General features: G+C 42.7%; 1 protein-coding gene and 1 pseudogene across 4 annotated transcripts in view; one reads left to right on the top strand and one right to left on the bottom strand.

The window, feature by feature from the left end:
- Window positions 1–11072, bottom strand: part of LOC123789416 (putative G protein-coupled receptor 141 pseudogene) — a 30241-nt pseudogene extending 19169 nt beyond the window's left edge. For both annotated transcript variants that reach the window (XR_006778814.2, XR_015724060.1), the window contains exon 1: window positions 10900–11072. The product of XR_006778814.2 is annotated as a putative G protein-coupled receptor 141 pseudogene, transcript variant X1 (transcript). The remainder of the gene's footprint in view (window positions 1–10899) is intronic.
- Window positions 10582–12579, top strand: part of PNPLA8 (patatin like domain 8, phospholipase A2) — a 43932-nt gene continuing 41934 nt past the window's right edge. Inside the window, exon 1 of one of the 2 annotated variants that reach the window (XM_045793478.2) lies at window positions 10582–10810. The gene's annotated coding sequence lies outside the window, so the exon portion shown is untranslated. The remainder of the gene's footprint in view (window positions 10811–12579) is intronic. The other variant, XM_045793479.2, reaches the window with a different exon arrangement.

Raw genomic sequence — 12579 nt, 5'->3', positions numbered from 1 at the left:
TACTTTTTAAAAAACATTATGTTTAAATACATATCCTAATTTTAGGACTTTTTGTCCCGTGTCTGAGAATGCTCAGCTAAGCACTTGGGGAATATTTTACTGAAGGAAGAAAAAAATCAGAAAGAAAAAACCTGTATTGAATCTAGTTCTCCTTCAAAACTCAACCTTCTCTGTGAGATTTAATCTCTGCTATTCCAACCAACAGCAGCCACTGGACTCCATCTACCCCAACTGGAAAACCAACCCTTCTCTTTATCTGTGGCTGGAGTTTACTGGTACTAAACACCTAGCCCTCACCTCAAGAATCTCTTTGCAGGGGCACCTGGGTGGCACAGCAGTTAAGCGTCTGCCTTCAGCTCAGGGCGTGATCCCGGCGTTATGGGATCGAGCCCCACATCAGGCTCCTCTACTATGAGCCTGCTTCTTCCTCTCCCACTCCCCTGCTTGTGTTCCCTCTCTCGCTGGCTGTCTCTATCTCTGTCAAATAAATAAATAAAATCTTAAAAAAAAAAAAAAAAGAATCTCTTTGCAGATAAATGAGATGATCTGAGGATTGACATTATTCCAACTTTGTTTTTAATTATTCTCCAGAGGTAGCTATTACCCTTATAAATTCACCTTTTCCATGATCGAATGGATTGCTTTCTCTTTTTTTCTTTTTTTTCCTGTTACAAAATTATTTTCTTGTAATGAGAACTTTTAGAACCTACCGCCTTAGCAACTTTCAAATGTGCAATACAGTATTATTAACTATCGTTGCCACGCTGTACATTAGATCCCCATGACTTTATTTTATAACTGGAAGTCTGTACCTTTTGACTCCCTTCACCCATGTCGCCTACCCCCCCGCCCCTCACCTCTGGCAACCATGGATCTGTTTCTCATATTTAGGGGCTATTTTTGGGGGGATGGGGTTGTTTTTGTTTTTGTTTTAAACTTCCAAATATAAGTGAGAATATATGGTAAATGCTTTTCTCTGTCTTTTTTCACTTAGCATAATGCCCCAGGGTCTCTCCGTGTTGCTGCAAATAGCAAGATTTCATTGTATATAAATACCACATTTTCTTTATCTAATCATTCATCGATGGACCCTTAGGTTCCTTATCCTGACTATTGTAAATAACGAATGCTGCAATGAACATGGGTACAGACATCATTTAGTAGTGTTTTTGTCTTTTTTGGGTAAATTTCCAGAAATGGAATTGCTGGATTGTATGGTGGTTACAGTTTTATTTTGGGGGAAACTCCATACAGTGACTGCACCAATTTACATTCCCACCAACCACTACAAGTGTTCTCTTTCCTCCAAACCTTCTCCAACACCAATATCCTTATATGGTTTCCATCAGGTAATTAGTGTTTTACAACATTGGTGGGGTAACATGCCCGCCTGCCACCCCGTCTCTTTCCATATTCCACTTCACATTTTGGGGACCATTTCACTTCAGTTTAGGAATTTTTTTCATACAGTTTAATTCACTTAAAATCAGGGACACCTGGGTGGCTCAATGGGTTAAGCATCTGCCTTTGGCTCAGGTCATGATCCCAGGGTCCCGGGATCAAGTTCCACATCGGCTCTTTGCTCAGCTGAGAGCTGCTTCTCTCTCTGCCCACCACCCCCCTCCGTCCCCCACTCGCGCTCATGCTCGCGCTCTAGCTCTCTCTCTCTCTGACAAATAAATAAATAAAATCTTTAAAAAACTTAACTTAAAATCATTAATTTGAATTATGGTGGTTGGCATATTAGCTAGCAAGGCACCTGCTTCTCCCATGCTGCCAAGTTCCTGGCTGAAAAAAATAAGGAAACTTTTGCATTTGGGCTTCCTTGCTGAAGAAAGATGCTCTCTTGACTCACGCATTGTGATTCCCTTGAATTGTTTCACTTCCCGATCTGTAGGGATTGGGAAGATGCACCACAGTTTCTGACTATTTCAATTTGCATACGAGCTTGCTTCACCCACTCTGAGTCCGTGACTCACATGGGTAAGCATTAGCTAATGTTCCTCGAGAGAACTCATTTCCCATTTCTTTTAGACTGGTCTTTTTCTCTTCTTCTCAAACTGTTCAAGCTGAGAACACCTTGCAGGACTTGATTCCCGGACCCCGGGATCATGATCTGAGCTGAAGGCAGACACTTAACTGACTGAGCCACCAAGTACTCCCATAAATGTCATTTAAGAAAATTTTTTTTGAGAAAGAGAGAGAGAGAGAGGGTGTGCGCAAATGGAGGAGGAGGGGCAGAGAAAGAGGGAAAGAGAGCATCTCAGTGCAGAACCCAAGGCAGGGCTCGATCTCACAACCCTGAGATTGTGACCTGAGCTGAAATCAAGAGTTGGATGCTCAACCCACTGAGCCATCCATGCACCCCTCATAAATGTCATTTTTACTGAATGGAATTAGACATTCTACTACAATGGTTCTGGCAGCCTCTTACTTCAGATAATATCTCTAGGACTCTATGTACTTCTTTTCAGCCCTATTAATTTGGCATTAATATGCTAATAATATTAACAAAATTTACTGAGTATATTCTTCATGTGCATACTGCTGAATTGCTCAGTTCACAAGGGCTGGGACCACATCTCTTTTACTGACCAATGTATATTCAAAACTATCACAATGATCAGGTCATAAAAAGCGTACGATAAATATTTTTTTAAATACTAGGCATTTCACATGTATTGTGTCATTTATGTCTCTGTAAAACCCTATAAGATCAGTACTATTGCATCCACTTTTTTTGAACGAGAAAAGTAAGATTTAAAGAGATCATGAGAGGGGTGCCTGGGTGGCTCAGTTGGTTAAGCATTGGAGTTCAGCTCAGGTCATGATCTCAGGGTCCTGGGATTGAGCCCTGCTTCTGGCTCCATACTCAGTGGGGAGTCTGCTTGTCTCTGCTCCTCCCCCTGCTTATGCTCTCTGTCAAATAAATAAAGAAAATCTTAAAAAAAAATAAAGAGGTCACGAGATACAAAATAATAACTCTGGTTTATATATCTCTGAAGTCCATATTGATGCCTTTTAAAAATTGAGATGCTGTCTCAAACTGGACTCATGCACCCTTGAAAAGGTCCTGGTAAACAGAAGAATGTATTTCTCAAGACTTAGAACTGAGACTTAAAGGTGGGTAATTTGGGACGGCCGGGTGGCTCAGTTGGTTGAGTGTCCAACTCTTGGTTTCAGCTCAGGTCTTGATCTTGGGGTTCTGGGATTGAGCCCCGCGTCAGGGTTCACTCTCTCCCTCTGCTCCTCCCCACCTCCCACCCCGGCCTCAAAAATAAAAAAATAAATCTTAAAAACAAAAATGTTAGGTAATTTGTTCAAGTAAGTGGCAAAGCTAGCCCTGGAATGAGCTGAGGCTACCTGACTTCAGACTCCTTGCTTGCCACGAGCACTGCACTTGCCAGACAGTGTTAGTCCCCGAGCAACCTCTAAACTCTCAGAGACTATAAAAAATATTGAAGGAAAAGAGCTACTTGCTCTCTTGCTTCTGGGACTGACTCATTCATCCTTCCAACCAGTGTCCCTGTGCCTGCTGTGTGCCCCCGCCTTTTTGCTTTTCTTCCCTGCATTCCTCTGCTTCTGGGAAAAACTTTTCTCCCAGACAAATTCTGTGGTTCTGTGGGAGCTGCTTTTGCCTTGAAAGGTCCAACACCCTAGGACACTGTCGAGGAGTTTGAAGGAGCCCGACCACGCTGTCCATTCAAAGCACCTCAGTCCCTGGCCACAGATCATAACGCCCTTAGGTGACTGAACTGAGATTCCAAGAACTTTTACTGATGGGAAAAGGGAGGCTTGCACGGGTTATTCGCCCAAAGTTTCACAACCACTCAATGGTGAGGCTAGCCCTCTAATCCTGTATTAACTCTGAAGTTACACAAATACTGATATTTGGCTACAAAACATTGGCAGTAAAGCCCGCTATCCCACAAGTAAGTATTAAGACAAGGCATAATCTACAAAAGTATTAGGTAAAAGGTAAAATGTATTTTATGTTCAAAAGCAAGTTAAAAATTATAATTATTGGGATGTGTGGGTAACTCAGTTGATTAAATGTCCAACTCATGATTTCAGCTCAGGTCAGGATCTCACAGTCATCGGATTGAGTCTCGTGTCGGGCTCTGCAGTCAGTGGGGAGTTGCTTAAGAGTCTCTCACCCTTTCCCTCTGCCCCTGCCACTCATGCTCTCTTTCTCTCTCTCTAAAACAAGTAAATAAATCTTTTAAAAAATGTAATTATAGGGGCACCTGGGTGGCTCCGTGGGTTAAGCATCTGCCTTCGGCTCAGGTCATGGTCCCAGGGTCCTTGGATGGAGCCCTGCCTTGGGCTCCCTGCTCAGCAGGAAGCCTGCTTCTCCCTCTCCCTCTGCCCCTCTCCCTGCTTGTGCTCTCTCTCTCTCTGTTAGATAAATAAATAAAATCTTTAAAATATATAATCATGTGTGTCCTTAAGATTTTAATTTTGTGTTATCACTCTCATGCTAAAACCTGTGATACAACTCATCTCTCAATAATACTATTCTTTCTTCACTCAGAAAATTACCTTATACAGCTCCTTTAGCTGCTCTGAGGATGTCCCAGTAGGAGGTTGGATATACTGGTTCAAGTTTGATAAAGAGGTCTGGACTGAATATATAGATAAGCAAATTCTTTAAGGCAATTTGGGAAGGGAGGGGGGAAGAAAGGATGATTTTATTAATAGATTATTAAATAGGAAAACAACATAACAGGGCTCCTCATCTTCTTCACATCTTGCCTTCTTCTCATGATGCCAAAAGGAATCTACCTAAAACTTAAATTTGACCAGGGGCACCTGGGGGGCTCAGGGGCACCTGGGGGGCTCAGTCAGTTGAACATCCGACTTGATTTTGGCTCAGGTCACGATCTCAGGGTCGTGATCTCAGGGTCATGAGACCGGGCCTAGGAGTGTGTTCGAGATTCTCTCTCTCTCCCTCTCCTCCTGGCCCCCTCTCAAAACACACACACACACACACACACACACACACGAATCTAAAACTTAAACTTGACTATATTACTCTTTTGCCTCAAATCTGACAGTGATTCTGATTACCTAGAAGATCAAGGCCAAGCTCGGTCTCAGCACTCACCAAACGCTTACATCCCATTTGCAGGACCAGCAACAGGGAACATATGGCCATTCCTTTCATGAGTCCGGGTGAGCGCTCGATGACCGAGTTGATTGTTATTTTACCACCTTTGACCACGATGTCTGCTCTCTCTGTACACTCTCTCCCTCGTCTCCACACCTTTACCACCTCCACTGCTACCATCCGCCTTGCTAACAACTCCATCTTCTAAGACTCAGTTCAGAAGTCCTCTTCCCAAGTGAGCCTTTCCTAACCCCACAGGCTGGGCTGGGTCTCCCTGCCCTAAGCTCTTACAATACCAGGTGCATATCTCTATTAGAGTTCTTTCCACATTACTGGTATCATTACCTAAACTCACTCCATGAGTTCTGTGAAGGTTCTTCAATTTTTTACCGAATAGCTTGGCGCCAGGCATAGTAAACACACAGTAGATAACTGCTGAAGCAATGAATCTAGTTCATCCGAGTTGCACGCATCAAATATTACTGAGTACCTACTAAATGCCAGGCCTAGATGCTAGCGATCAAAACAGATAAAGTCCTTGCTTTGATGACTTCAAATGATATAAAGGCAATTGTATTAATTTCCTATTGTTGCTGAAGCAAAATACCACACATTTAGTGACTTAAAACAATTCAAATTTATTATGTCACAATTTGTAGGTCAGAAGTCCGGGTAGGGTTGCCTGTTACCTCTGCTCCAGGTCTCATATGGTAAAAACCAGGATGTCAACTTGTATCTTTTGGCTCTGGGGGACAGCATGCTTTTAAAGGTAATTTAGCTTTTATGGGGTGCCTGGTTGGTTCAGTGGACTGAGCGATTAAGGGTCCGACTCTTGACTTCACCTCGGGTCATGGTCTTGGGGTCCTAGGATCACCCCCAGGGGGCTCTGCACTCAGCGGGGAGTCTGCTTATCCTTCTCCCTCCCCCTCTGATCCTCCCCTCGCTCTTGCTACCTCTCTCTCTCAAACAAATAAATAAAATCCTTTTTTTTTTTTTAAATAAAAGGTAATTTAGCTTTTGGCATAATTCAGTTCCTTGCGGTCCCTGTTTCCTCGTTGGCTACAGCCAAGAACATCTCTTAGCTCCTTAAGGCCATCTGTATTCCTTGTCAAATTGTCCCCACTTCTTCCTGCCACTCCTGCCACCCACGCATCTCTCCAACTTTTCTTCTGCCAAATCTCTACTGCTTCCAACCTGAGAAAGTTCTCCACTTTCAGGGGAACATGTGATTAGATGGACAATCCCGGATGATTTTCTTCCCTTAAGATCTGTATCCTGACTACCTCCTCAAAGTCCCTTTTGCCATGTAACATAATATACTCACAGGCTGAGAGGCATGAGCATTTTTAAGAGGCCATTACTCTGCCTACCACAGTAACTACTCTTCTAGAATTATTTCCAGGCATATCCCTCACTGAGGTGATTTGGAGAAATACCTCATAGCAATATGTCTAAATTTATTTTGGCTACAGCATTAAGTTTTGTTTGAACAATAAAGAGACTAGACGTTCTTTGAACAGGTATTATGAACCTGACCATACTAGTTAGTAGAAAAAAAGGGTTGACTATGGATTTACAAAAGGGAAAGGTCTAAGATAGGCACTCAGTAAATCTTGTAAATGGAATGAAAACAGGCAGTCAAGGACACAAGAGCAATATGCGTGTCTATTTTATCTAGCAGCGAAAGAAAACGGGGTTGAACAATTACTGTATTTCGAGTTATTCCAAGTATGACGTTTTCCTGAAGACTATTAAATATTATTAGTCTCCTATTAAAAACACAAGATAATTTCCTATTTTGTACCTTACTGGATTTATTTTGTTTGAAAGTAATTGAAATTCAAATAAAAATTTTAAATAAAAATTTTTTAGAAAGTAATTGAAATTCTCTTTTCTCTTAAAACTTTTTCCAACATCAAAAGAATCACCAATTTTTAAAATTTATTAACTAGTAATCTGAATAAAATTAAAAATCAATTCAATAATACAGAATTTTAGAGGGTCTACTATTTGCTAGGGATCTATGCTAGATCCAGAGGATACAAATATAAATATGTTTGTTATACTTCCTGCCTACAGGAAACTCATAGGCATATAAATGAATGAATTACAATGAATTAATTACTGTGCAGCCAGGGCACTAGGAGAAGCAAGGACAAATGGAAAGAATGATTTACTCTTTGAAGTAGTAAGATAAGCCTTTTCTGGTTTTTCTTTTTAAATTTTTAAAGACTTAATTTTTTTAGAGAAGTTTTAGGTTCACAGAAAACTTGACAGGAGGATACAGAGATTTCTCATAGACCTTCTGCCCCTATATATGCATGGCCTTTCCCATGATCAACATCGCCAGACTGGTACCTTTGTTACAATCAATGAATCTACATCGACGCATTGTAATAACCCCGAGCCCATAGTTTAGGGTTCCCTGTTGGTGTACATTCTACGTGTTTTAATAACATGTAGTCACCATCATAGTATCATATAGAGTATGTTCACTGCTCTAAAAATCCTCTGGGCTCTGTCTATTCATCCCCCTTTCTCCCCAGTCCTAACCCTTAGCAACCACTGGTCTTTTTATTGCCTCCATAGTTTTGCCTCTTCCAGAATGTCACATGGTTGGCATCATACAGTAGGTAGCCTTTTCAGGTTGGCTTCTTTCAGTTACTAATAAGCATTTAAGCTTCCTCCACATCTTTCCATGGCTTGAGGCTCACTTCTTTTTATCACTGACCAATATTCCATTGCTTGGATGTATCGCAGTTGTTTGTTCATTCAACTACTGAAGGACATCTTGGATGTTTCTAAGTTTTGACGATAATAGATAAAACTGCTATAAACCTCTATGTGTGGGTTTTTGTGTGGACATAAGTTTTTAACTCCTTTGGATAAATACCAAGGAATGGGATTGCTGGATTGTATGGTAATAGTATGTTTAGGTTTTGTAGGCTTTTCTGGGTTTGAAGGAGGCATAAACAAAGGCACTGAAGTACAAAAAGGCACAAGGTATTTGGAGAACTATATTATGTTTGGGGAACATTATATATTCACAGGTTGAAGGGCACGAGCATTTTTAAAGAGGCCATTATTCTGCCTACCACAGTAACGATTCTTCTCGAATTATTTCCTGGCATGTCCCTCACTGAGGTGATTTGGAGAAATACCTCCCAGCAATATGTCTAAATTTATTTTGGCTACAGCATTAAGTTTTGTTTGAACAATAAAGGGACTAGACATTCTTTGAACAGGTATTATGAGCCAGACCTTACTAGTTAATAGAAAAAAGGGTAAAGAGCAAGGGGCCTATGGTGAAGTTAAGGCTGGAAGGTTGGCAGGGTCAGAGCCAACCATGCTATGCATTTTATTCTATGGAGATGAAGGGACAGCAAAAACGTTTTAATCAGGGAAAACACATGATTGGATTTATACTTTAGAAAGATTACTTTGGCTGCACAGAAGAGAATGGCTCTGGGTTGGAGGTCAGGTATAGCCTGGGAAACCAGTTTGGATAAGATTGTGTCTCAAGGATGAAAGCCTAAATTAATGCAGTGGAAATGACAATGCAGAGCGGTGGAAAGGTGAGGGAGATGTGGCAGTAGCAATCATCAGACTTTATGACTGTTAAAGGTACAGGGGTAGACAGGGAGGGAAGGGATGGGCAAAGAAGGAGAAGGAGGACTGGGGAATTATTTGAAAATTTCTGACATGGGAGGAAAATCTAGATATTTGATGAAGCCTGACTAAATTAAGGAATAAAGGAAAACAAGGGGAGAATAGATGGTGACAAAGACTTTCTGTTTGACCAAACTTGAGGCATCTGTGAGTCCTCCTCTCACGTAGGCTTCTTGCCTAGGCCCTGTCTTTGGCCTGCCAAGTCCAGTTTTAGCAAGAATCCTGCTAAGCCAGTTTGGAGAGAATCTCCCACCCTTTCTATCTGATCAAATTCCTCATCCCTCACCTTTGATATATGACCTCACTGGCCTGTCCTCAGCAAGAATCCTGTGAAATCAGTTTAGCAAGAATCACTCCCACCCTTGATGTCCCCTTTAGTAATTTTCTATCCACTGACCCCTTCTCACTCTGCTCATCGGCTGTCATCTCCAGCTGTCTTTGTTGTATTCATAGTTGAGCCCCATCTCTCTCCCCTACCGCAATCGTCTTGACACCTACAGCAATAGCCTTCAATAAGGTCTTCCTTATAGTTTTAACAAGTGTAAGAATAATTTTTCTAACAAAGGGGAGAAGCATCATTCCAGAACTAAAGTTACTTCCAAACACCTCTAAAGTTTAATTTGCTGTGTACATCTTTTCACTATTGTATAAATAAATAACATGTCTGAATTATGTGCTTTAGGCATTGTGATGTACACTATCCAGCCATCTGTGCACCAAGAGCCTAACAAGATAACAAGATGGCTTCCTTGCCATAATTTAAAAATTTACATATATACACATATTTACATACATATACATATTTGCATACATAAAGAGAGACACATGTTTACATTTATATATATTTCCATATATATACATATATATAGAGAGAGAGAGGGAGAGTAATCAGTTTCAGTTTAATATCCACTATGTTTGACAGCTCATGCAATTCCTTCCTTAAAGATTTTACAATAACCTTACAGGGTGCTAAAGCCTGGTGAGCCTTAAGGGAAAAGAGTCTAAGTCTTGGTATCATTTTGAGATTGTAGTCTAGTACAGGCCACTTTTCTATGTTTCCTATCCTCGATTTAATGGCAAGGTCAGTTCAAGAGAACAAACTGTTGTAACTACTCACATTCACTGCTGCAGCATGAAAGTTGCTTGACATACAAGAATGGGCATGGTTCTGTTCTAATAAAAAAAACTTTATGGACATTGAAATTTGAATTTCATGTTACTGCATGTGTTTCAAAGCATACTCTATTTTTTTAACCACTGAAAATGTAAAAGGCATTCTTAGCTCACAGATGTACAAGAACAGCCGATGGGCCGTATTTGTCTTAAGGCTGTAGATTGCACATCTGTTATGCATACAATGTCAGAACTCGAAAAATGTGAGTGTGGGACCATCTGTGGGACGTATACGGTAATGTCACAGGCTAACTTCCAATTCGATAATACATGTGAACGCGCTTTCCAAAGATATTTAGCCGCGGTGGCCATGCCCAAGAATGGCGACTGCAAAGGGCTACCCCGGCCCACGCCACTCACTACCCTCTCGGCCGCTGATAACGCAGCCCCCAGCTCCGCGGATTGGACAGCGCGCCCACGGGGCCCCCAGGTACGTGGAGATGGAAGGCCGCAGAGATGGAGGGCCGAAGACAAGCACACAGAGCAAAGCAACGCCCCCAAGCCGACCACCCAGCCCCGCCTGCCCCGGCGCAAGCCGGCGCGTGCACGCACGCACGCACGCTTCCCGCCCCTCGCTCACTCAGGCTCTATTGCGCATGCCTAGGAGAGGGAGCGGCGATTGACAGGGAGGCCCAGGCCGGAGCCGAGCAAAGGGGTTCCTCCCGGCCCGGCCGGTAGACGCGACCCGCGCGTGCGTCACTTCCGCTGGGGCGGGACGGAGGTGTGGGGGTGGCGCCCCGGCCGCTGCTCTTCTGTTTGTGTTGGAAGCTCAGCTGATGCGGGCCGGTCAAAGTGGACGTCGGTCCCGGGCAGAGGCGCGTCGCCGCTGCCGCCCAAGTAGTTGCGGCCTGCATCCCGGTGAGTGGCGGCGGGGGGACAGAGGCGGCACGAGAGGTTAGGGAAGAGGGCAGCCTGGTCTCCCCGGGCACTTGTCTGGCCCTTCTTACCTGTCCTTGGAGGGTGCTTGCAGAGTAAGAGGGCGGGGAGACGCCGGGCTTCGAGGAGGTCCCGGGACCAAGGTTCCAAGAGGCAGCCGGGCACCGGAAGGAGCCGCGGACCTGGGGCTGATTGGTGCGCGGTGCCCGTCCCCGCCGCCCGCCCCCGCGGGTTTTGCTGCCCTGGTCCCGCAAACTGTTTTGGTTTCCCTGGTCCCGCCCCGCGCTTTCTGTCCCACCCCCACTACTCCCAGCCTGGTTACCCCGAGTGTGTTTGGCTGCCCCTGGACTGTAGGGTTCTCCAGCAGTTCCCTGGTGACTGTCAAAACGGTTTCCCTATTCTACGTCGCCCTCCACACTCAGTGCGCCGGGTCATTCTGCTGAGCGATGTTTAGACCAGCGGCTTCTTTTTAACTCTACCCGCGTTTAATTCCCGACCTCCACTGCTGTCGCACAGCAGGTTCAGGTGTGTGCTTTTTCGGTAATGAAGCTGTGTGAATCACTGTGTTGCAGTGCTCCCCGTCCTTGTCATTTCTGTCGTCATGCTGGGAGGAACCTGGTTTCTACGCCTAATACAATGATAACTTTAAAGAAAAGTGGTGACTTCTAGGGGGAACGTAGAAGTGGTGTTCATAAGGGACTGTCTTCTTTAAAATGGTGTTTTTACTTCCAGTAACAGTTGTATCTGGTTCTTGGTTATAGTCCTTATTGCTGAGATTTCAAACTGACAAAAGTATGCTTCACTGTGTTGAGGAAATGCTGTTAAAACAGTGAAATAGTAAGAATTTTTAAATCCGAGAGTTTTTAAAAAAAGTGTATTAAACTGTGAGCCGGGAATTGATGCCTCTAGTTGTTTCAAGTCCATTGTCATTATTTTGTTAAATTGCGCGATTTACTTGTACTTTCATTGTAAGAACATGTTCTTATTTCATAATTTCTGTTATCAAACTTTTTCTCAATGTTGATCTTGCTTTTCTATTTGTCTTAGATCTACATTAAAATCTTGAGAGAATGTCTTTATAGTGAAGTTGAGAGAAAACATCAGTTGACTAGCTGATGTATTTATTTGCATCACTTGCAAAGTTGATAAAAGTACAACTTGTACTGAGTTGTTCTTTTGCTCAGGAATGACAAAGGAATTGTGCTGAAGGGTACATACTGCCTCACTAGTGGGACACATATTTGCGAAAAGGTCAGAGTTAGAACTCAGCCTTGGACACCTTTCTGTCATGTCATGTCTTAGTTATAATCTTTCTCTGTCGTGTTATATATTTTACTTTGTTCATTATCCAGTTCCTTTTAGAACTTGCTGTTGTATTGTTTCCATGACCCTGATCTTTTCAGGAGATCTTTTTTACCTGTGCTTTTTGTTTTCTGGGAAGACTGCTTCTTCCTAACTCTGGATGTCAGTCAAGGCTCTACCCTTGTTCTTCTTTCTAAAGAAACCAGAGTTTTTAATTTTCAGATCTAAGGAATACTTTAATAGGTCCATGAGTCCTGAAATGTTATGGAAAATACATATATATATATATATATATATATATATATATATATATATATATATATATATATGGGGGGTGTGTGTGTGTGTGTGTAACCATTTTTCAAGGAAGAGAAACTGTGATCCCGAATTCCCAGGAATTATTTTTATAAATCTTTTTTTTGGGGGGGGGCGGGTAAATTCAGTCTTAG

Source organism: Ursus americanus, chromosome 3 (genome assembly GCF_024610735.1).
Source record: "Ursus americanus isolate L20-20 chromosome 3, mUrsAme1.1.p, whole genome shotgun sequence".
Taxonomy (NCBI): Eukaryota; Metazoa; Chordata; class Mammalia; order Carnivora; family Ursidae; genus Ursus; species Ursus americanus.
This window is presented reverse-complemented; position numbering and strand designations above follow the sequence as displayed.